This window comes from Thalassophryne amazonica, chromosome 11 (genome assembly GCF_902500255.1).
Source record: "Thalassophryne amazonica chromosome 11, fThaAma1.1, whole genome shotgun sequence".
Lineage (NCBI taxonomy): Eukaryota > Metazoa > Chordata > Actinopteri > Batrachoidiformes > Batrachoididae > Thalassophryne > Thalassophryne amazonica.
Genome location: NC_047113.1, coordinates 88,552,943 through 88,576,981, shown reverse-complemented (window position 1 = coordinate 88,576,981; position 24,039 = coordinate 88,552,943). Strand labels below are relative to the sequence as shown.

At 41.2% G+C, this 24,039-nt stretch overlaps 1 protein-coding gene and 1 long non-coding RNA gene across 2 annotated transcripts in view; one reads left to right on the top strand and one right to left on the bottom strand.

Annotated features, from left to right (window-relative positions):
* LOC117520998 overlaps nucleotides 1-14,948 on the top strand; it is a 20,281-nt gene extending 5,333 nt beyond the window's left edge. Inside the window, exons 2-3 of the long non-coding RNA XR_004563844.1 lie at nucleotides 3,352-3,354; nucleotides 14,935-14,948. This is a non-coding gene — a long non-coding RNA (uncharacterized LOC117520998). The remainder of the gene's footprint in view (nucleotides 1-3,351; nucleotides 3,355-14,934) is intronic.
* il1rapl2 (interleukin 1 receptor accessory protein-like 2) overlaps nucleotides 1-24,039 on the bottom strand; it is a 1,327,545-nt gene that overhangs the window by 923,471 nt on the left and 380,035 nt on the right. The window lies entirely within an intron of this gene.

The window sequence follows — 24,039 nt, the reverse complement described above, 5'->3', positions numbered from 1 at the left end:
GAATATATCTGTTTTTTTAGGGCTACATTTTATCGTTTGGGAGTTTATCTGGGACAGACAGGCAGACAGATAGATGTAGCCCTTTATGTATATAGATACAACAACGAGGTTACATTTGCACGCAAACGAAATGGAGTTTGCAGCTAGATAGACCAGTCTCTGACGTCAACACACTAACATCCGCAAAATGTCTTGTACATCACTTCAGATGTGTTACCAGGTTCCAAAACAACGTTTTCAGTTTTAGAAGTGTTTATTTCTCACTAGCTTTTACATAATATATGACAAAGAGGTTATATTTACACAAAACGAAACTGAGTTTGCAGCTATCGAAACCAACCACTGATGTCACATACTTCTCTACTCTGATTGGCTGTCACCCCTGCCCCTCAAAAAAAAAAAAAAGAAAAAGAAAAAAAAAAAAAGAACAGAATGAAACAGAATGCAACTTTTTAACCTCTTTACCTCTTAAAATAGGTCAAAGTTAGCAATCTGTGAACTTGTCCAAGGTCTGTATTCCAAGAATGTTCCCTGTGAATTTGACTAAGACTTTTGCAGAGCACAGACAGACTGATAAGAGGACAGGCGGATGGACAGATGGAGGGATGCAAAGTCTTTGCAATACCGATGGCCATAGTTGATGCCCTCTGGTAAAAATGGAATGAACATAGGTTTATTTTATGAACTTTTCTGCTGCAAGACTCTGAAAATAGATACAATTACAAAATAAAATTTAAAATATAAATGATGCTCCCTTTGATAATGTATCACTCAAATAGTGTGCTGGATGAAGTGCTCAGGAACTTTGCAGTAAAACATATGTATTATGGTTAGCCCATATAAATATTATGTAAATATTATATCAATGTCTTTTCATATTTATCCAAGCAAATGGTTCAAGCGTGTCACATTTCTCCAATTATTTTTTGTGTTGAAATTGTGAATAATGACATAGTACACTGCTTCAATACCATATTAATACAATGAGGTTGAAAAGGATTTTGATAAGTTACCTTCAGGGATTCTTGTCCACATGATTTAAAAAGAGAAAGTGCTTCTCTGAGTGCACGTGCAAACTTTTATTCGGCGTCAGAGTGGTGCAGTGGTTGGGAGGTACATGAGTCAGTGTTCAGCATCCTCAAACAATCTAAAATGTACAGCTTAAGTGAAATGGTGAGAGTGAATCATTGTCTGAATGAGTGCAATACAAACTCCCCAACATCCTGAAACACGTTAAGCAGGTATAGACAACAGATGTACGATTAGTCTTTGTATCACTTAATTTTCAAATTTTGGTTCAAATTCTACTCGTGAGTCCACAGATGATGAGCTCATATTCATCAGAAAGCATCAAGTAACTTTCCTGTGCGTTGCTCTTTCCTCCTGCTTTCTGTGATCTAGATAAAAGTCTTTAGCCAAAGTGCTGAAGAAGATTTGATCATAAGCAAGTATGAAGAGAGCTATTAGAACTGATAACCAAAGGCTTTGTTGTGAGATCAGACAAAATATGGATCTCTGTCCAAATTAACCCCACATACAGTTATCTCCATGAACTAAAGAAAAACAAACGTCTGTCTTTTTGTCCTTAATCTTACTCTGTGGTTCCTGTGGTTTTGTTCTTCCTTCCACCTCTCCAGGCCGTGTACAGCACTTCATTCCCAGGTGACCATGTGGTCGAGCTGCAGACATGAGGTATGTGGGTCGTGTTCTCACCTCAGGGTGGAGCACATGAACTCAGACAACATTCATGTACGAATATTGAAAATCGCGCAGAATGCGGCAGGAGCGAGCTGTGTTGAAATGATTCCAGGGCTCCTCTCGTTGTCCTCGTGGTGTGGTTTTTGAGCGGTTTCATTAAAGAACACAGTGAGTCAAACTGTGTCTTTACTTACTGGCATAGAACACTGTCATCTGTGTTTTCTAAAAGTAACTGAAATATTGCTTACAAATTATCTATATCAGAGTCCATCTGCTTTTTTTTCATCTTTCTGATCAACACTTTCAAAAGTAAATCTGCAGAATTTGGTGGTGGAAGATATTTGTTTTACACTTTGACATTTTGAAAAGAGGAAGGATGATGGAAAAAGACCGTGTGTGTATGTGTGTGTGTGTGTGTGTGTGTGTGTGTGTGTGTGTGTGGGGGGGGGTTGGGGGGGTTGGGGGAGTTTGGGTCAATACAGACAGCTTTATACCTGAGACACAAGGTGAATTTTAGTCGTTGGGAAACCAGAATAATGGAGTTTCGTGTGCCACCTAGACCAGGGGCCTCATTTATAAACAGTGTGCACACCCACAAACCGGTGAACCTACAGATGAACTGCTATTTACAAAGGAAGAATGTCTGGTCACAGTGTGTGTACTTCACACATACAGTACATCAGACCATGCTGAAACATGTTGTTTATGATGCTTGAAATGATGAAGTGGAATTGGAAAAAAAAAGAAATAAAAAAGCCAGTGGCGGCTGGTGAAACAAATCTTGGTGGAGCTGGTGTGCCAGTAGATTTCCCTGTCTAGTCCAGTACAGGCATTCAAATGAACAGTCGGAAAATGACTACAGTTCCACAATAATCATTTATGTCCTTCTCAAAATCAATAGTTTCACAGAAAAAGTTAACAATTTACAGCTATATTAGGCCTCATTTATACTTTGGAAAGGAACGGTATCAAATACAAACACTCAAGTTCTTGAGGAAGAAACATTTCACCATTTGACACCAATTGCACACATAGTACACAATACTGTACTGCACTGCCATTATCTTCAGACAAACAGATCCTGGGTTTCACAATGACACCCCCTTAACCCTCTGGGGTCCGAGGGCATTTTTTTGGACAGTTCACTCTCCTGGCATAAATGTTTTATTATGTTAACAGCTCTCCCTGAATCCTGCAGTCAGGTTTTATGTCTCCTTTTTTTCAGGACAACCTGTTCTTTTATAATATATATGCTTTTGTTGTGTTTTATAAGTGTAATAAAGGTTTACAATCAGTAATAACAAAGATAAAAGTAAGCGGAAAATAATTTTCCACACACATTTATTCAAAACACACAGCAAACTATAATAAACAACTGTTTGACACTTTATAAAGGTAATTTGAGGTCTTGTGTGAAAGACTGTACAACAAAAAAGTTCAAACAAACACAAATGCACATTTTGAACAATATATACAAAATGGTCTGTGCGTTTATGCTCCAGTCTGAGGAGTGGCCCCTCTACCTCACCTCATTGATATGGTAAACAGTGCTTTACACCAGAGGGAGAGAGCCACAGAGTAATCCAGTAACATTCAAATGCAAACTAGTGGAGCAATCCTGATCCTTACACACTCTTTGTTTGAGCATGTGAGATTGTCATGCGAGGCTGTTTGTCTGTTTTCACTTTCACTGTGTGTAATGGCGCAGGGTGCATTGGAGGAGTTAGGGGGCTATTCAAACGGGCCAACTTGTAAGCTATCACTCCTGAAAACAATCTTTGGTTTATCTCGTGAGGTAAATCTGCCCTACGATTGAATTTTGGAAAACCATGTGACGGTGAACCAATTCCAATTGGACACTCACATTGTGCATGTCATCACACAGCTTCTCTGAGGAGTACAAAGATGGCCGACGGTGGATTGAAAGTCCGCAGGGTTAACTTTTCAGCAAGAAGTAAGTTTCTATCTCATATCAATAAAAAGTTATTTATAATTTAGCAAAGCTTGGTCCTGGCCATCGTATACAATGGCATCGGTCCCAGAGGGTTAACAGAATAAAAAATATCACCAAATTTAGAATCTTTCAGTATATGGAAAAATTCCTCAATTGACAAAGTAACATTATGTACAAGCTACAATGTTCATACCACCTTCCGAAAAAGAGAGGGGGAGAGAGAGAAAGAGAGAGAGAGAGAGAGGGAGAGAGAGAGAATTAAGGTAAAATTGAGGTAATAATTTGCATGAACATTACTGAGCAGAATGGAGGCAAAATAAAGAAGCTAGAATAACTTAAATAATTTGGCTAACTAATAACACCAAAACCTTTAAATTAAATTGGTTAAAATTAATTAACAGAGTAGAGGACCAAACAAATTAATTAAATTTAACTTAAATGATTTGCTAAATTTGAGTTTGTCTGACTATAAGCGTCTTGTGTGTCCTCCGTGGCTGAGTTAGAATTTCTTAAAAAAAAAAAAAGCAAATTGCTATTTTAGTTTAGTTTTTGTTGTTGTTGTTTTGTTTTGTTTTTAAGCTGAGCAAATCATTCGTTTAAGACTGTGGAATACAAAGAATATTTCTGTGAGCTGATCCCCATGACGTGTAAACTGAAATCAAGTTGAAACTACTCCTATATTTTATGACCAAAATCGCCAGCCCAGTCTCATGTTTTTTTTTTTTTTTTTTCGTGCTTACAAAGTGAGTCAAATTTTCGTGACGGGATTTTTTTTAAACTCACAATTACTAACCCTACTCCTACCCCCAACCCTAACCATCACCATAATCTAATCCTACTCCTTCCCCTAACCATAACCACCCCGACCCCCTTGCTTCACTTTTAATTTCGTGCAGCCATCACAAAATGAATTAGAATGAATTCGTGCAGCAATGAAAATGAGGCACGTTTTGTCACAATATCATGAACCAATAGATTACGGTAATGTATATTTCGTGCTGATGAATCACGACTTACTGCTTTGAACACTGTTACAAATAGCCCTGGCCTCCCCTAACCGTTATAACTAGTCCGCTGTACCAATAAAGATCACAGCTTTGACCCCCTAAAACACACAAACAATAACAAACATCACTCATTCGTTTTATCTTAAATTTTCATCCTCATTTCCACACCAGGAACAACATTCAGGAAGAAATCCTTAACAGCTCGTGGGCTCACCTGAGCTGAAGTGGATTCGAAAGCGAATCCGCAGCTGAAAACCACCGAGGACATAACGACCAGGAGGAGTAGCAATTGAAAAGTCCCAAAGTTCTTCAACTTATTCCAGCAAAACACATGGAGACAAAAAATAAATAAATATAACCCAGACGTCGGTGGGGTTTCTGTTTCTGCCAAAAACAGCATCACTTTGATAAATCCAGGGGTGACCCAAGCCATTAAATTTGGTGATGCTGATTGGCCAAATATTTATTATTTTTCCTTAGCAACATACACAATTGGGCATTTCGCTGCACTTCAAGGGGCTGATGAGTGAGCGCCCAAGAAGAGAAGTGATATGTTCTGTGCTTTTGTTGGTGGAAATGTACTGTTGAATGAGAGTCAGCTAGTGGAAATGTTGTTTTAATAAGGCACATATTATTAAGTAAAACTGACATTGATAATACTTTTAAAAAATATATATTTGAGCGTTTTTCCCCTCCACATCTGGAGGGGCGGTGCCCCAGCACCCCCTGTGGGCCAGCTGCCACTGAAAAAGGTGAGACAGAAATGAACATAAAGCAAAGCAGCAAATGTCAGAGCTCACATTTTTTCTTCTGATTAAAGTATTACACCTGCTCTCTCTCATACACGCGCTCACAAGCTGCATTGCAAATAGTAAGTCAGTCAGTTGACTTCTCCCTCGTTTCACTTCAGGTCACCACAGCAGATGTGAGGTGGACCTGCATGTTGATTTTGCACAAGTTTTACGTCGAATGTCCTTCCACCTTCCTGATGCAGCTCCATGTTACATGGAGAATGGACAGGGGTGGCCTCGAACCAGGAACCTTCGCATTGGAAACAAACGCACTTAACCTCTTGCCACCACCCCTACCCAAAGTACACTGGAAGTAACCGTCTACAAACTTTTATCAGCCCACTTATTAATATTTTGTATTTATTTGTTATGATGATTGTGAATGCTATGAACATGTCATTTTTTTCCATCATTCAGTGGACCATTTCCTTTTTAATTCTTTCTTAAATTTAATTGGTTTGTTTTTGTTACTGTGTTGTTCTCCCTGAGTTGTGTGAGGAAATGGGTCTGGCACAGACAGGCTTTATATGCATATGATAATTTGCGTGTGCGTCTACATCCATTTTTGGCTAAAGATGGGAGTGAAAATAGATGTGTATATGCACACAATTTCACTCTGATTGCAATTCGCAATGGAAAATTATGTCTACATATAGCTTAAATGTAGGCCCTGGACCTACCAGTGTAGGTGCTTAACAGGTTTGATAATTGTTTTGTCAAGCTTTTTATAAGCCAGAATTCATAATATCAACTCATATGAAAGTTTCCCAAAGAAGAAAGAAGTAATTCCTATGTAGGTCCTGAGGCCCATTGATGCCAGTGTATGTCACACCAGAGTGTGAAGCAGATTAGTGACTACAACTCTCAGAGGAGTACATGCCAGTCCATCAGGCAACTTCCCCGACTAAGGGGACTACCCAATTAAAGCTGGGTGTACTGGGGTAATGTAGGTGGTGTCTTGTACATGGACACAGATAGTGATGCTGGCAAAATATATATCCTAAACATGTTGAAATTTATATTTCAAATCTTACGGTTTCAAGAAAGTGCCCCATATCAATCTGTAGGTTATCCAGAATAGATAATAAAAGTAGACAGTCACTGGCACAGGGGTCCAGTAACCTTTCAAAAATACTTACTCCCTTTCAGATTCCACTAGTCATCTTTGAAAATGTGGTTTGGAAATCTTCAAACCTTTTTTGTGAATGGCACCGAAAAGCATTATATGTGCCTATTTGTGCACAAAAACAAAAATGTGCCAAAAAGTCATTCATTTATTTTTCTGCATTACATAATTTGAAACACACCTTTGTACGGGTGTGCTGGCACTTGCACAACTTTGATGCATACACTTGCATGACCTGTGTCATGCAGGAGAGTAAACTCGTCTTTAACGGCTGTAGACTGAAAATGAGAGGGGCGCCGGCGCGTGCAATTACGCAAAGAGAATTTTGAAATCTTCAAAAAATCTTTCATGCATAAATGTTGTGCAACATGGTGTGATCTGCTCACCAGCACTACGTGCAGCTCGTCAAGTGGAGTAAAGAAGAAGTGAACAGAGTGAGTGATTGCGTCAGCGCACCGCATCAGAGCGCAGCTCATCTGAAGGATTATAAAGAGATGTTAAATCTAACATAAACATACTTTTACAGCTGCACACAAGAAGGAAAGAACATGCAACTGTTTTACCAAGCCACAACAATGTAAACATGACAAATGATTACCTTTTTAGACGGCTCCAAATGTTTTCTCCAACTAATTCAGCGCGTGTGAACAGCTGCTGCTGGAGCGGTCCTCTATGATTCAGGAAGTGATTAGAGCCATTTTCAGCAGCCAACTTTCAGAGAAAATGATTAATCCGCTAGGAAATACAACCCCAAATTCCAATGAAGTTGGGACGTTCTGTAAAATGTAATTAAAAACAGAATACAATGATTTGCAAATCCTCTTCAACCTATATTCATTTGAATACACCACAAACACAAGGTATTTAATGATCAAACTGATAGGCCTTTTTGTTTTGTGCTAATATTTGCTCATTTTGAAATGGATGCCTGCAACACATTTCAAAAAAGCTGGGACCGTGGTATGTTTACCACTGTGTTACATCACTTTTCCTTCTAACAACACTCAAAGCTCTGCAGGTGGAATTCTTTCCCATTCTTGCTTGATGTACAACTGTAGTTGTTCGACAGTCCGATGTCTCCGTTGTCGTATTTTGCGCTTCATAATGTGCTACACATTTTCAATGGGCGACAAGTCTGGACTGCAGGCAGGCCAGTCTAGTACCCTCACTCTTTTACTACAAAGACACGCTGTTGTAACACATGCAGAATGTAGCTTGGCATTGTCTTACTGAAGTAAGCAGGGACATCCCTGAAAATGACATTACTTGGATGGCAGCATGTGTTGCTCCAAAACCTGGATGTACCTTTCAGCATTGATGGTGCCATCACAGACTTTGCACTGGTAACAATCTGGATGGTCTTTTTCCTCTTTTGTCCGGAGGACACGATGTCCATGATTTCCAAAAATAATTTGAAATGTGGACTCATCAGACCATAGCACACTTTTCCACTTTGCATTTGTCCATTTCAAATGAGCTCGGACCCAGAGAAGGCTGCGGTGTTTCTGAATGTTCTTGATGTATGGATTTCACTTTGCATGGTTGAGTTTTAACTTGCTGATGTAGCGATTAACTATATTAACTGACAATGGTTTTCTGAAGTGTTCCTGAGCCCACGCGGTAAGATCCTTTACACAATGATGTTGGTTTTTAATGCAGTGCCACCTGAGGGATCGAAGGACACAGGCATCTAATGTTGGTTTTCGGCCTTGCCATTTACATGTACAAAATTCTCCAGATTCTCTGAATCTTCTGATTAGTATATTATGGACTGTAGATGATGGAATACCTAAATTCCTTGCAATTGAACATTGAGAAACATTGTTCTTAAACTGTTGGACTATTTTTTCACGCAGCTGTTCAAAAAGTGGTGATTCTCACCCCATCTTTGCTTGTGAACGGTTGAGCCTTTTGGGGATGCTCCTTTTGAATTGAATTGAATTGAATTGAATTTTATTTTATTTCGACACACATGGTTGAATAAAAAAAAAGAAATACAATATTTACAAACACAAAACAAAACAACAATACAGCTAAACAGAAAACAAAATACAACATTCCAGAACTGACCAAAATCAAAACCCATGTGACCGAAAGGGGGTGGGTCGAAGCATAACTTTTCAAGACCCACCCCTTGTTCCACGAATTCAATAAATACACTCACTACTAGTTAGATTCATTGATACACCCAGACACACACATATATATACATATATATAGACATACACATATACACACACACACATCCATATATATATATATATATATACATATATATATATATATATATATATATATATATATATATATATATATATATATATATATATATATATATATATATATATACACACCTTATACCTTATACTTTTTATACCCAATCATGACACTCACCTGTTTCCAATTAACCTGTTCACCTGTGGAATGTTCCAAACAGGTGTTCGTTGAGCATTCATCAACTTTCCCAGTCTTTTGTTGCCCCGTCCCAGCTTTTCTGAAATGTGTTGCAGGCATCCATTTCAAAATGAGCAAATATTTGCACAAAAACAAAAACGTCTGTCGGTTTGAACATTAAATATCTTGTCTTTGTGGTGTTTTCAATTGAATATAGGTTGAAAAGGATTTGCAAATCACTGTATTCTGTTTTTATTTACATTTTACACAATGTCCCAACTTTATTGGAATTGGGGTTGTAATTATTTTATATACACAGCGTCCAGCGCAGATCACATGGCAGCCGGTTGAACAAAGCACAGCGTCCAGCTGGGAACACAGTGGGTGGGATCATCTAGGATATCACGATGAAGTGTGTGCAAGTGAGTGCGTGCATCAAAGTCATGCAAGTGCAATACCTCGCTCCTTTGCTGCTGTTGTCAACATAGCAAACAAATGGAGAGCATGTCAACAATGAGAAGACAGAGTCTTTGCACCCACCAAGTGAGGCCGCTGAGTATGCTAAGCTTTGAACATAAAGATCATGCTGCACCGCAGGCTGTGCCAGCAGTGAAAAATTCTCTGCTTGTCCACCAAGTCAGTGAAACAGAAACATGATGGCTAATTCTGGGCCAAAGCACACACCCCCCCCACACACACACTAGAAAAAAATAAAACTGCCTCCGCCAAAAAAAAAAATTCCATTGTTCCAGTATTAAATACAACAATTGTAGTACCTTCAAAAAGCCACTACTGCTCTGTGTAGATTGTTTGCACAAAGTCAAAGACTTTGGTGCTTCACAGACCCGTATTCAACACTTGTTTGGAATACTTCTGGTCATTCTGGTCTCAACTAACAGCTGTGTTAAGTGGAGATAACATTAAAATTAACATGGTGTTAATGTAAAATTTAAATATACTTGCAAATTTTTGGAAGTCAATGAATGTTAGAACAAACTGTATTTAATACTTAAGTCCAGCTTAACCCCAGTCAAAATAAGGAAATGTATGAGGAACTGATTCTATACTTTGTGTTCATTTTTGTCTATGAAAAGTAGTTTTCCCATCCACAATATGCACACATTGTCAGTTTATGTCAACCAAATCCATCTGAATGTTTTGGCGTGTTCAAAACTTTGAGTGGATTTCAGGCGGAGAACTTCTGGACAAAACAAGACGTCCATAAATGAGGCCCTGGAAAATGCCAAATGAAGGCTCACAGCTCTGGCTACTCAGCTAAAGAGATACACCAGAGAAGCAGAGGACAAGAAAATTAATGGCCTGTCCTCCAGTGATCGATCCAGGGTGTTCTCCCAGCTGAAAGTGGAAAACTAATACAAGAACAGACCCATCCAGAACTGAGACTGAGCAATACTGGAAAAACATCTGAGATACATGATAAGTGCCTGGTGGACCTAAAGCCCCTTTCACACTGGGCCTGCTTCGAGTTGCATCATGCAACGTCATGATGATGCCATCTTAATGCAACCTAGCGCCGAGTTTATGCAGTCTAATGGCACAAAACTGTGAGGGACTAAAAGGGCGACGCAAAGCAATGGACTTGGAAAGGAAATCGTTTTCACGCAAGTTGAAACAACATAACGGTACTTAATGTGACTGGATGCCACACACACACACAATATAACACTACCCGATGCCAATTTATGATTCCTGCTGTGCTCCATTGTTGCCAAGCTTTAAATCATGCAGGATTGTTGTTGAACTTTTTATGCCATGTAAACAATGCAGTAAAACCATATCACTCAAAGAGCACATGTGAACAATTAAAAGAAAAAAAAGAAGCTAATTCCAGCCTGGCTGCAGTGCCTCATGCTCACCTCCTCAGGTTCTCTTACTGTTGTGTTAAATAAAGTCCATTGAGTCCTGCTCACGGCCCGATTGCCAGTGACAGGAGATGTCCACATCCAGTATACTCCTCACGGAGGACATCGCCACGTCCACTCACGGATGGTTCGCATGAACACTGGCTGCAGCTCTGCGGTCAAGGGAAGAATGATAAACTACACTCAACAAAAATATAAACGCAACACTTTTGGTTTTGCTCCCATTTTGTATGAGATGAACTCAAAGATCTAAAACTTTTTCCACATACACAATATCACCATTTCCCTCAAATATTGTTCACAAACCAGTCTAAATCTGTGATAGTGAGCACTTCTCCTTTGCTGAGATAATCCATCCCACCTCACAGGTGTGCCATACCAAGATGCTGATTAGACACCATGATTAGTGCACAGGTGTGCCTTAGACTGTCCACAATAAAAGGCCACTCTGAAAGGTGCAGTTTTGTTTTATTGGGGGGGGATACCAGTCAGTATCTGGTGTGACCACCATTTGCCTCATGCAGTGCAACACATCTCCTTCGCATAGAGTTGATCAGGTTGTCAATTGTGGCCTTCGGAATGTTGGTCCACTCCTCTTCAACGGTTGTGCAAAGTTGCTGGATGTTGGCAGGAACTGGTACACGCTGTCGTATACACCGGTCCAGAGCATCCCAAACATGCTCAATGGGTGACATGTCCGGTGAGTATGCCGGCCATGCAAGAACAGGGACATTTTCAGCTTCCAAGAATTGTGTACTGATCCTTGCAACATGGGGCCGTGCATTATCCTGCTGCAACATGAGGTGATGTTCTTGGATGTATGGCACAACAATGAGCCTCAGGATCTCGTCACGGTATCTCTGTGCATTCAAAATGCCATCAATAAAATGCACCTGTGTTCTTCATCCATAACAGACGCCTGCCCATACCATAACCCCACCGCCACCATGGGCCACTTGATCCACAACATTGACATCAGAAAACTGCTCACCCACACGACGCCACACACGCTGTCTGCCATCTGCCCTGGACAGTGTGAACCGGGATTCATCCGTGAAGAGAACACCTCTCCAACGTGCCAAATGCCAGTGAATGTGAGCATTTGCCCACTCAAATCGGTTACGACGACGAACTGGAGTCAGGTCGAGACCCCGATGAGGACGACAAGCATGCAGATGAGCTTCCCTGAGACGGTTTCTGACAGTTTGTGCAGAAATTCTTTGGTTATGCAAACCGATTGTTTCAGCAGCTGTCCGAGTGGCTGGTCTCAGACGATCTTGGAGGTGAACATGCTGGATGTGGAGGTCCTGGGCTGGTGTGGTTACACGTGGTCTGCAGTTGTGAGGCTGGTTGGATGTACTGCCAAATTCTCTGAAACACCTTTGGAGACGGCTTATGGTAAAGAAATGAACATTCAGTACACGAGCAACAGCTCTGGTTGACATTCTTGCTGTCAGCATGCCAATTGCACGCTCCCTCAAATCTTGCGACATCTGTGGCATTGTGCTGTGTGATAAAACTGCACCTTTCAGAGTGGCCTTTTATTGTGGGCAGTCTAAGGCACACCTGTGCACTAATCATGGTGTCTAATCAGCATCTTGATATGGCACACCTGTGAGGTGGGATGGATTATCTCAGCAAAGGAGAAGTGCTCACTATCACAGATTTAGACTGGTTTGTGAACAATATTTGAAGGAAATGGTGATATTGTGTATGTGGAAAAAGTTTTAGATCTTTGAGTTCATCTCATACAAAATGGGAGCAAAACCAAAAGTGTTACGTTTATATTTTTGTTGAGTGTATAACAGAAATCAGAGCGCACACCTGCAGGGCTGTATAAGAACAAATCTAAACTAGAAGAAAAATCTGAGTGCACACCTGCAGCGCTGCACAAGGACAAAAAACGCTTTCACCTTGGCATATTCGTAGAGCTGCTCATTGCAGCGTATCATCGCCCACTTTTAGCAGCTCTATGTTGAGTTTTTTTCTCCCTGCGCAGCAGTTTGTTGAGGGCTACGCGCATAGGAGGGAAGAAATTAAACATGTTTAATTTTCTTTGGCGTAGAGCGCTGGACACAGTTTTAAGCAGGTCTGCGCAGCACAGCGTTACTGCATGCAAGTCTGTGCAACATTGCACTTCTCTACACAACCAAAAACTGAGTGCGTGAATCCAGAGGAATCAGCTGAAAACATGATCACACAGCCCACAGCGCCTGTGTGTGATCAGAACAGGGAATCGAACCTCAAGTCAGAAATCCAGAAATGCAACAGAAACAGCAGGTCGGTCGCTCTCTCTCTCTCTCTCTCTCTCTCTCTCTCTCTCTCTCTCTCTCTCTCTCTCTCTCTCTCTCTCTCTCTCTCTCTCTCTCTCCTCTCTCTCCCTCCCTCTGTGTCTGATCAAGCCTGTGACTTTAAAATAAAAGCACACTCGCTGCATGTCAGTGCACTCATCAAACACCCTGATTGATCAGGTCTGATTAAACCTGAAAAGAGCTGTGACTCTTTAAAATAACAGAGCGCACTTCCACAGAGGCAGAAAATAGCCCTGAACTGGTTTGGCGTGGTGGCATGGCACACGCGACTGTGTGCACACATTAAAAAGCGAACACACGCAGCTGCAAGTATGAAACGAACACTGAAAAAGGCTGAGTACGCGCACATTTTGGGCGTACTTAAATGAAACACAATGCCGCAATACGCAGCTCTACGAATACGCCAATGTGAAAGGGCTTTAGAAAAACTAGAACACACATCAGAGCACACACCTGCAGCATGGCACAGGCAAAACGATCAACCAGAAGAGTAATCAGATAAGAGTAATCAGTAATAAAGCACATGAACTCCTGGAAATTATGTATTCTGACTTTTTCCAATGTATCAACTCCATCTGCATGCCCAGGCAGTCTGCTCTCCAGTCTGCTGTGTGCAACTGACGCAGACATTCCTGCATTATTAGATAAGCAGCATATGCAATTTGAAGCAGGCCTGGTGTGAAAGGGGCTTAAGAGCACACCACAGCCACCTCCCAGAACAACCAATCAACATCACAATGGCAGACATCCCATAACAAGTCTGAGGGATGAAGAGCTGGACAGCACCATGGCCTGATATGATCCACACCAACTGGCTGAAGAGGCTAATAGTGCTCTATGTGCACCTGGCAGTACAAATGGGTGAGTAACTAACAACAGGGCAGAAGACAGGGCAGAACAATCCTGATCATGAAGGATCCCCACAAGGGTATGACACCCTCAAACTGCCACTCAATTACCGACCTCTCCACAACATGGAAGCTCCTATCAGGCATCACACCAACCAAGTGAGTAGGCATATGAGTCAACACATGAGCACAGCTCAGAAAGATATTGGAAACAATACCAGAGGATCAAAGCACAAGCTACTTGTTGACCAAGCAGTACACCAGGACTCGAAGACCAAGCAGACCAACCTGAGCACAGCCTGGATTGACTACAGGAAGGCCTATGACTCAACACCTCACGCATGGGTACTGGAGTGCTTGGCACTATACAAGGCTAACAAATGACAACGGTATAAGGTTTATCAATCTACGTCCAAAATTCATTGAACCGACACTTTAAAAAAATACCATAATAAACTTCACTTCATACAGCCATAATCATAAATTATGTCCTGCCTTCCCTGTTTTGTCATCATAAATCACGTTCCAATGGATAAATCTAATAGAAATGGATTATCCCATGCCCCTGTGTCACACAGAAATGATTACGGATAGTTTTCGGCAACTTTCTGGGAGATGGAATACAAAGGGGATTAAGACAGGGACTTACATTTGTAGATTTGGGGACTGCCTCTAGATTCTATTGGCTCTGACAGTTCATTATAGGTGTAAATCATCCAAATAGACCAATAGGTTCCTGGGATAATGCCCTTTGTAACATTCATTGTATTTTCAGAGTTATGCTGAGCATTACGCACGGGGGCACATATTGTACCACATGTCCCCAAAATGACCAATTTGTAGTATTTGCCTAAATATTCCTCTACAAATACTTCTCCAGAAAATCTCTGGTTCACATTTTGGTGTGCAGGTAGTGGTCAGAAGTTGTAATAAGGTTTGCTAGAGGTTTTGGGTTGCAGCTCCATCATTTCAATGGGCAATTAATTCTAAAAGTGTACTATTTTAAGGGGGAACTGAATTTTGTTGTTGTTGTTGTTGTGTACTATCTTCATTTACTCTGACCCAGTAACATATATACTGACTCTCAAACCTCTGCAGGACTGTCACATGTGCCACTTTTGTTATGATACTGTTAAAGATTTTGTATATATGTTATCACTGTTAAACGTTTGTACATTTGTCTTCTTTCTCATGAGAACGGTGTTGTGCTGTTTTGCACTTCACCCTGAGAATGTATGTGTTATTCAACCTTGTTTTAGCTTTGTCTTCTTTCTCATGAGAACGGAGATGTGCTGTTTTGCACCTGTCTTAATGCAATCCTGAGAATTCAATTTTGTTTTAGCACTCTGGGGTCAATCTGAGCTGGGAATGAAGGACTGGATGTACTTATTGTTATAACATAACTTTGTTTTCGCAGCCTCTAACGACTGGGAGCAAGAGAACGTTTTGACTATTGTGATGTGGTGTTTAGTGTGAAGGAGTGTGGAAGACAGGACACTTCAGGCAGATGCAGAACAGCTGATACCTGCAACAGACGAACGAGATGTGCTGACCTGAAGTGTTCTTCCTTACAGCTGCACTTGACGTATGCGTTTATGTTATGGGAAGAAACTTGTCTTGCGTCATTACCCCCACCCTTAGGACAAGTTTCTTGTTTATGTGATGAGGGCGTCTCTTAATAAAAAGAGCGGAAAAGCAGGCCAGACTTGAGTGTAGCCTTGGTGTACAGCCTGGCCGCACTCCGCGCGTAATATTTGATTTTCTGTCTCACTGGTGTTTCTTGACTCTGTTTGTCTTGTTAAAGGTTTTAAGGAATGTTTGGAGGAGAAAATACCCAACATTGACTGGGGGCTACGTCCGGGATCTCAACAATACCGGAGGTGTCCAGCGGAGGTCGTCAAGTCCAGACGTAAATCCTTGGCCAAGGTCTGATCGATCGATTGATCGTGTCTGCAATTGTCGACCACCGTTGGCATCGTCTGGTTGACGAGATTTTCCCGAAGAAGACAGACAGGAAGTCGAGTCAGTGAGTAGAATTTCTTTGTAAACAGTACTGAGTGAGTGGTGATCAGATCACATAAACAGTTAAATTCCGCAAGCGATGATACAGAATCGTCTGTTAATGCAAAGCAGTTAAACTCTGTAAGGAGGGTGCGGACTCCTCTGTTTATATACGCGTACCGGTAGGGGATAAAAGTGATCACATAAAACAGTTAAACTCCGTAAGCGATGATACAGAATCGTCTGTTAATGAAACACAGTTAAACTCTGTAAGGAGGGCGGACTCCTCTACGGTTGCGAGGGACGCAAGTAGTTAAATTCCGGAAGGAGGATACGGACTCCTCTGTTTTAATACGTAAAGGAAATCCCGGGTAGAAATACGTGCACTGTAAAAAGGTAGTTAAATTTGGCAGGGACGGCGGAGTCCCCTAAGGCAGGACATTAGTTAAATTTCACGGGAGGGCGAGCTCCCCTGGTCTCAATTTGAGACCTCTTTGGGGTCTCAAATTGCCTTGTGAGTTGTGTTTTGCACATGTCATGCATGCTCTACAATGCTGTTTTGCATATGCATCGAACCCATAAAGACAAAAAATAGATTGCAATTGCGATATCATACCCCCTGATGAGACATGCGTCACGCCATGGCTCATAATAGCTGCCCATTTAAACATATTTTTCTGTAATAGATATCAGTAATGCATTTTTTTTTTTTTTCTGTACCAGTACACCCAGATAGTCAATTCTGGTTTGCTTTTACCTTTAAAGGACAACGATATACATTTACCAGATTACCGCAGGGTTACGCAGACAGTCCAACTATTTATTCTCAAGTCATGTCAGCATGTTTAGCCAATTTCGTTCCACCGGCAGATAGCCAACTATTAGTGTATGTTGATGACATTCTGATTGCCTCTGACACACGAGAAAACTGCATAACTGACACAGTAGCATTATTATGTTTCTTATTTGATAATGGCCACAAAGTGAGTAAAAACAAAGTTCAGTTGTGTAGGGATAAAGTAAATATTTAGGACATGAATTATCAGCCACAGGGCGTACTATCCTGTCTGACAGGAAGGAAGCAATTTTGCACGCTCCAAAACCACAAACCAAAAAGCAGATGATGTCATTTCTTGGACTGACTAATTACTGCAGGGCATGGATTCCCTGCTATGCAGAATTGACTAGTCCACTTTCTGATTTGATGTACAAGGATGATATTTCAATGTCAACCGTGTTGGAATGGAACAAAGAAGCTGAGGAAGCTTTTGTAAAAGTAAAACAAACATTAGTGTCATCCACAGTTTTGGCACTACCAGATTATAGTAAACCATTCATTCAAACAGCTGATTGTAAGAATGAGTCCATGACTAGTGTTTTGGTTCAAGTGTATGGCTCAAAATTAAGGCCAGTTGCCTACTACTCATCTAAATTGGATGCAGTGGCAAGTGCTCTACCACCATGTGTACAGGCTGTTGTTGCAGCCTTTATGGCTGTTCAAAGTAGCAGTAATGTTGTTCTATTCCATCAGTTGACACTGGAAGTTCCACATGCAGTTTCTGCACTTCTGTTGCAGACAAAAATGAGCCTTTTGTCCCCAGCAAGACATCTTTCGTGCATGTCCTTGCTATTATCACAACCACACCTTACGGTAGAGCGCTGTACGACATTGAATCCATCCACATTGATACCCTTACCTGAGGATGGTGAGCCGCACAATTGTCTTGATGTAGCTACGGTCTGTACGAAAGCACGCCCAGACCTCCAGGACACACCCATCCCAAACAGTACAATTGTGTATGTGGATGGTTCTTCCACTGACAAAGCTTATGGACAAACACAATCTGGATATGCTGTTGTCACAAATTCAGAAGTATTGGATTCTGCTTCATTGCCATCGTCATTTTCAGCACAAGCAGCTGAATTAGTTGCTTTAACTGCAGCTTGCTATCTGTTTAAAGGTACGGCTGTATCAATTTATACAGACAGCCAGTACGCTTTCAGCACAGTGCATGTGTTTGCAAAACTGTGGGAGGAGCGTGGAATGGTGACATCATCTGGAAAGCCAGTGACTCATGCCACTCTCCTAACTGCCCTACTGCAAGCTGTGAAGTTGCCTCAACAAATTGCTATATGCAAATGTGCGGCTCACACCAAAGGCTCTGACAGTGTTTCAAAAGGAAATGACGTTGCTGACAAAACCGCAAAGGCGGCAACAGCTCTTTCTATTTTTCTCCTATATGACACCCCTCCGGATATGACCACAAAAGAAACCCATATTGCCAAAAAAATATGTTTAAATGGGCAGCTATTATGAGCCATGGCGTGACGCATGTCTCATCAGGGGGTATGATATCGCAATTGCAATCTATTTTTTGTCTTTATGGGTTCGATGCATATGCAAAACAGCATTGTAGAGCATGCATGACATGTGCAAAACACAACTCACAAGGCAATTTGAGACCCCAAAGAGGCAAATTTCCAACACCACAATATCCCTTTCAAGTGATTCATATGGATTATATACAGCTGAGTAAACATGAAGGGAAGGAATTTTGTTTAGTCATAATTGATGCCTTCTCAAAATGGGTAGAATTGTTCCCTACAAAACATGCAGGTGCACTTACAGTGGCTAAGGCATTGTGCAAAGACATCATTCCATGATTTGGAATACCAGAGAACAGACAGAAGGGAGCAGAGAAGCGACGATTAGAGAAAGCAAGGAAAAAGAAAGCTGTAGGTAAGGCAGAAGAAGATGTGATAATTCAGCACAGAGAACCAGAACAGCCTCAACAATCACCGCTGGCTGGATCATCGGTGACAACAACACCTTTATCTCCTCTACCAGAGGATGACGATGTACCGCCACCACAGTATGATTTGGCAGTAAAACCTAAGGTAAAAAGTGAAAAACCAGAAAAACCACAAACACGCAGTCAAGCAAAAGTGCCTACAGCCCCTCCCATGGTGGAACATAGTGATCAGGGAGGTGCCTATCCTATGATAGAAGTACCAAATCCTCGTGCAGGAACAGCAGGACAGCGATCAACCATGCTCGTATATCGAACATGGAATGCTGATAATATCAAAGCAGCAGTCGACATGATACCATCGCCACATGTCGATATCGAGGGATTTATGCAGGATATAGGAAATTGGACTGAGGAAGGATTTAAGGCTGTCCATTCACAGTTAGAAGCCACGTCCCTTATGGCCTTCCAGAATCGCATTGCTCTGGATATGTTGTTGGCAGAGCAAGGAGGTGTTTGTGCCATGTTCGGAGAACAATGCTGCACATTCATTCCCAACAACACAGCTGCAGACGGCAGTCTCACTCAAGCCATTGACGGGCTGAGAACGTTGAACAGGAAGATGAAAGAGCACAGTGGAGTAAACACCGAAGGCTGGGATTGGTGGCTGGAAGGGATGGGAAAATGGAGGTCTTTGATTTCTTCACTATTAGTGTCTATAGCAGTATTTGCTGCAATTCTAACATTGTGTGGATGTTGTTGTATTCCATGTCTCCGAGGCCTTGTAAATAGAATGATAACCACAGCAATAAGTCCAGGACCAGGAGGGGGTCCAGCATCATATCCACTTCTGGGGACAGATGACGACAAGGAGGACGATGGCTCTCCTGACCTGTACCCAGACCAATGGAAGTATGATGACCCAGACACCGATGATGGTGACAATGATGACATCACCTCTGGGGTGTAAGCCTATAGAGAAAACATACCATGATGAACCTCTTAGTGAAAATCTCAAAAAGAAGTGCTAAGCTGAGTGATGCCTACTGTATGTTTAACAGGCGATAAACAGGAGGGGAATGTTAAAGATTTTGTATATATGTTATCACTGTTAAACGTTTGTACATTTGTCTTCTTTCTCATGAGAACGGTGTTGTGCTGTTTTGCACTTCACCCTGAGAATGTATGTGTTATTCAACCTTGTTTTAGCTTTGTCTTCTTTCTCATGAGAACGGAGATGTGCTGTTTTGCACCTGTCTTAATGCAATCCTGAGAATTCAATTTTGTTTTAGCACTCTGGGGTCAATCTGAGCTGGGAATGAAGGACTGGATGTACTTATTGTTATAACATAACTTTGTTTTCGCAGCCTCTAACGACTGGGAGCAAGAGAACGTTTTGACTATTGTGATGTGGTGTTTAGTGTGAAGGAGTGTGGAAGACAGGACACTTCAGGCAGATGCAGAACAGCTGATACCTGCAACAGACGAACGAGATGTGCTGACCTGAAGTGTTCTTCCTTACAGCTGCACTTGACGTATGCGTTTATGTTATGGAAGAAACTTGTCTTGCGTCATTACCCCCACCCTTAGGACAAGTTTCTTGTTTATGTGATGAGGGCGTCTCTTAATAAAAAGAGCGGAAAAGCAGGCCAGACTTGAGTGTAGCCTTGGTGTACAGCCTGGCCGCACTCCGCGCGTAATATTTGATTTTCTGTCTCACTGGTGTTTCTTGACTCTGTTTGTCTTGTTAAAGGTTTTAAGGAATGTTTGGAGGAGAAAATACCCAACAGATACCAACATAATACAAATAATCCTTTTAGTTTCTGTGTCAAGCAGGGGTCTGGAAACAGGCAATGGATTTAACAGGTTTTAAAGAAGCTTCCTTCCTGTCACTATTTGCCAGATTGTCATAGGTTGTGCCCTTGCTTTCTTGCATTCTATTTTTGCTTTGTGTTCCAGATCTTGATGTATAACCACTTTGCTGCCTTTTAAAATCAGAGCTTGCTTGCTGGACTTTGGACTTGTTTCGTCAGACTGCCTTTTTGAATACTGACCTGTGCCTGTTAATCAGATCAATGTTCTGCTCTTCCACCCAGAAAGACTATTATTCCACAAACTGCTCTTCTGTGTACTGACCTTGCTGTGACAGCTACCTAGTCAGCCTGTCGTCTGCGATAGCCTTTTTAAGTTGTTATTGCCACCCTGTATCTGCAATCAGAACTCAACTTTTGGATATTTGTGTTCACTGTTTTTGTGCAATAAACCTGCATCTTCCTATAACAGCCATCATTACTTCTATGTGGCTTCTATCAGGTCTATAACAAATACAAAACAGAAGGACAGTCTAGGTCTCTAGGTCTACTAGGTCTCTTTGGAAAATCCTTGGGTACCACTGCAATGACTGTGTCCAACAAAAGCATACTTTGGGAGACGGATGTGACGAGTATCACTTGCATTGTGAGGGAACGTCAGCCATATGGCACATTTCTCTGGCCATGATGATGCACACAGGTGCTTTCACCCCACTGCAGCAGATAGATGGTTACTTTTTAAAGGTGAGGATGGACTGGTTGTCTGCCAGGATGGTTGCTATACAGGACATGAGGCAGTTCCACAGAATTATTGTTGTGGACACACATTTCACTTGTGTATGTTCCCAAACCTGACCTAAACACAAGGTTGCTATAAGGGATTATATGCATGAATATGAGCAAGATCACACTGCCACATGATTCATTCAGCACAAATAGATGCATTTATGCATATTTGTTTGTAACGAATTATGGCAAAAGTTTTGCTGGACTGATTTATTCATATTTTGGGGTCTCAACGCTGCTCAGCACAGGAAAACTGATATGTAAAACAGCATTCAAACATATTTTCAATGTTCAGTGTAATTGGACTCTGGGAGATCCAAAACAATATAGAGCTTAATGTGGCAGAGTAAAAGCAAACACACAATAAAATACACTTACATTGAAGAAAAATCTCTTGAAGTGCCTCCACAGCTTGTTGAGATTCATGTGGAGTAACAAGACTCTTCATAAAGTGTGCTTTCACAGTATTTAAGTCAGAATGTTCCAGTGGATGGAGGTGGGGGAGTGTAACTGTTTGACCCTCTTGCCAACAAAACATTCATGTTTCAAAGTGTCTGTACACAGAAGCACAGGAAACAGAAGGTTTTCTTTTTACACATTTACAAACTGATTCACCACATACATGAAGTGCCAAGGGAATATATCAAGACAGATTAAAGACTACAAAGCAGTGCTGCTTAAAGAAGAAACAGTTTTTTTCTGCATGTGGTGGAATTTTAGATTATTTTCGGTTTACCTTTACAGTCAATGAGGAAAAATATTGTGTTTGGTCCAGTTTAAGTTTTTAAGTTTGATCACTAAAACCATCATAAGCTTAACAGTGACAGGAAGTCTACGGAGTAAACAGAAAAAAATGCTCTCCTGCCCACTGAGTTCACAGAAATATCATGGAATGTGTCATAAGCCTTAAAGATTTTTTTAAATGGATTGTTGTTGATTAAAAAAAAAAAATCAATCCAATATTAAGTTATTTCAGGACAAAATTTCACATTTTCCGGTGTATAGTAAGTAGGGTTGTTAAAAAAAAAGATTTACATCAGAATGGCAATTCTTATCCTTAATGATTAAAAATATATTAAAAATGTTCAAAAATTGATTTTTAAAATTAGATTGTCTGTGTTTTGTCTCTCCTTATTACTGTAAACTCAGACACCAACATTTCAGTGAGTTGTTTCTCTCTCTGTCTCCCGATTGCTGCAGGAGGAGGAGTCAGCCTGCTCTGTGTGCGAGGGGCCGTTGGAGTGGAGAGCATACAACAGCAAACCAACCTGCATCATTCCATCCAGAAAGATTGGGAAAAGAAATGGAATTTGTTTACGTACTTTTTTCCTTCCAAACTAGGAACCTAAAAGTCAAAGTGTACTGATCCACACTTGTGTCGAATCACTCAGCCCTCCTGAGATACAGCCGCGCACTGCATCTCAATGGAGTAAGATAACGTGACCAACTTATTATAAAGTGTTCCAAAGTAAGATTTCAGGGATGAGATATTTGCTGAAAAGCAGCACTGCCTACAATGATTTTTAATCTGTATGGAGTCAGGTTGTATGAGATGCTATAATTTGCATGGAAAAAAAAGAAAAAAAAAAAAAAAGAAAAAAAAAAACAGCTGTAGAGTAAATATGTCCATTGCTAATGACAAGAGCTGTGATATAATTCAAAAACATTTAATGAAAAATATTTTTAAAAAGTTTACAATTACTCTGTCACACATTGTTTAAGTGCCTGATGCAGCTCTCTGCTACTCACAGATTAAACATACTGTATGTATGTATTTCAACACAGCATCAAATGATGTTGCCATCCATCATTAATGTTTTTTTTAACATTTTAAATGGAATTCATGACTAATATTTAATATCAAATGACATGACATTTGACACAAAATAATAAAATGTGAGCGCCCCTTCACACATAGTGTGAATTTGGTTGATTTGTGCATAAAGTGCACATGAAGCAGGAATCGTGTGCAAAACTTGCAGAATCGTAGCTCCCTCATACACCTGTTGCTACAACTATTTGCGCACACCAGCAGCTGAAAGACAGTGTGTGCTGTGCGAACCCATCGATTCCTCTCACGGCAGGTGTCAACCAAATTCCAGGTGACACACATGAACATCTAACACCGCTCGCATGGCACTTAGAAAATGTGTGGCCATTCACACTATTAACATGACAACGGTCAGCAGACAATCATTGTCATGCTGGCAGTGACAGTTGTCTAAGTGCCCCACAAGTGTGGCTTTGGTGTGTGCACTAAACTGACAGGAGGTGTGGCCGCCGACAGAAGCAGCTGTGGAGAACTGTCGATCCGGACATCACAGCTGGACATCATGTACTGTGTTTGGACGTACATGGAATAACAACTGCCCAGTGCGACGCACATGTGTCTGCTTGCTGTCATCACATGGACATAAATACAAACATATCACTTGGCAACGGACAGCCCATTGACAGGCTGCCCCTAGGTTGAAATGGCCCATCAGATCATAACACACAGCGAGTGAGCTCTGTACCACATGATGCGGTGTAAGTCCTGCGGTGCACCAGCAGGACATGCGCGTGGGCCCGCTGGACACATGCCAGCAGATGTGGACATGGTGAGAGCACACTGCTTCTCACTCATGTCATTTCATGACTGTACATCAGTGACCATGGGTAATCTACAGAGGAACAGG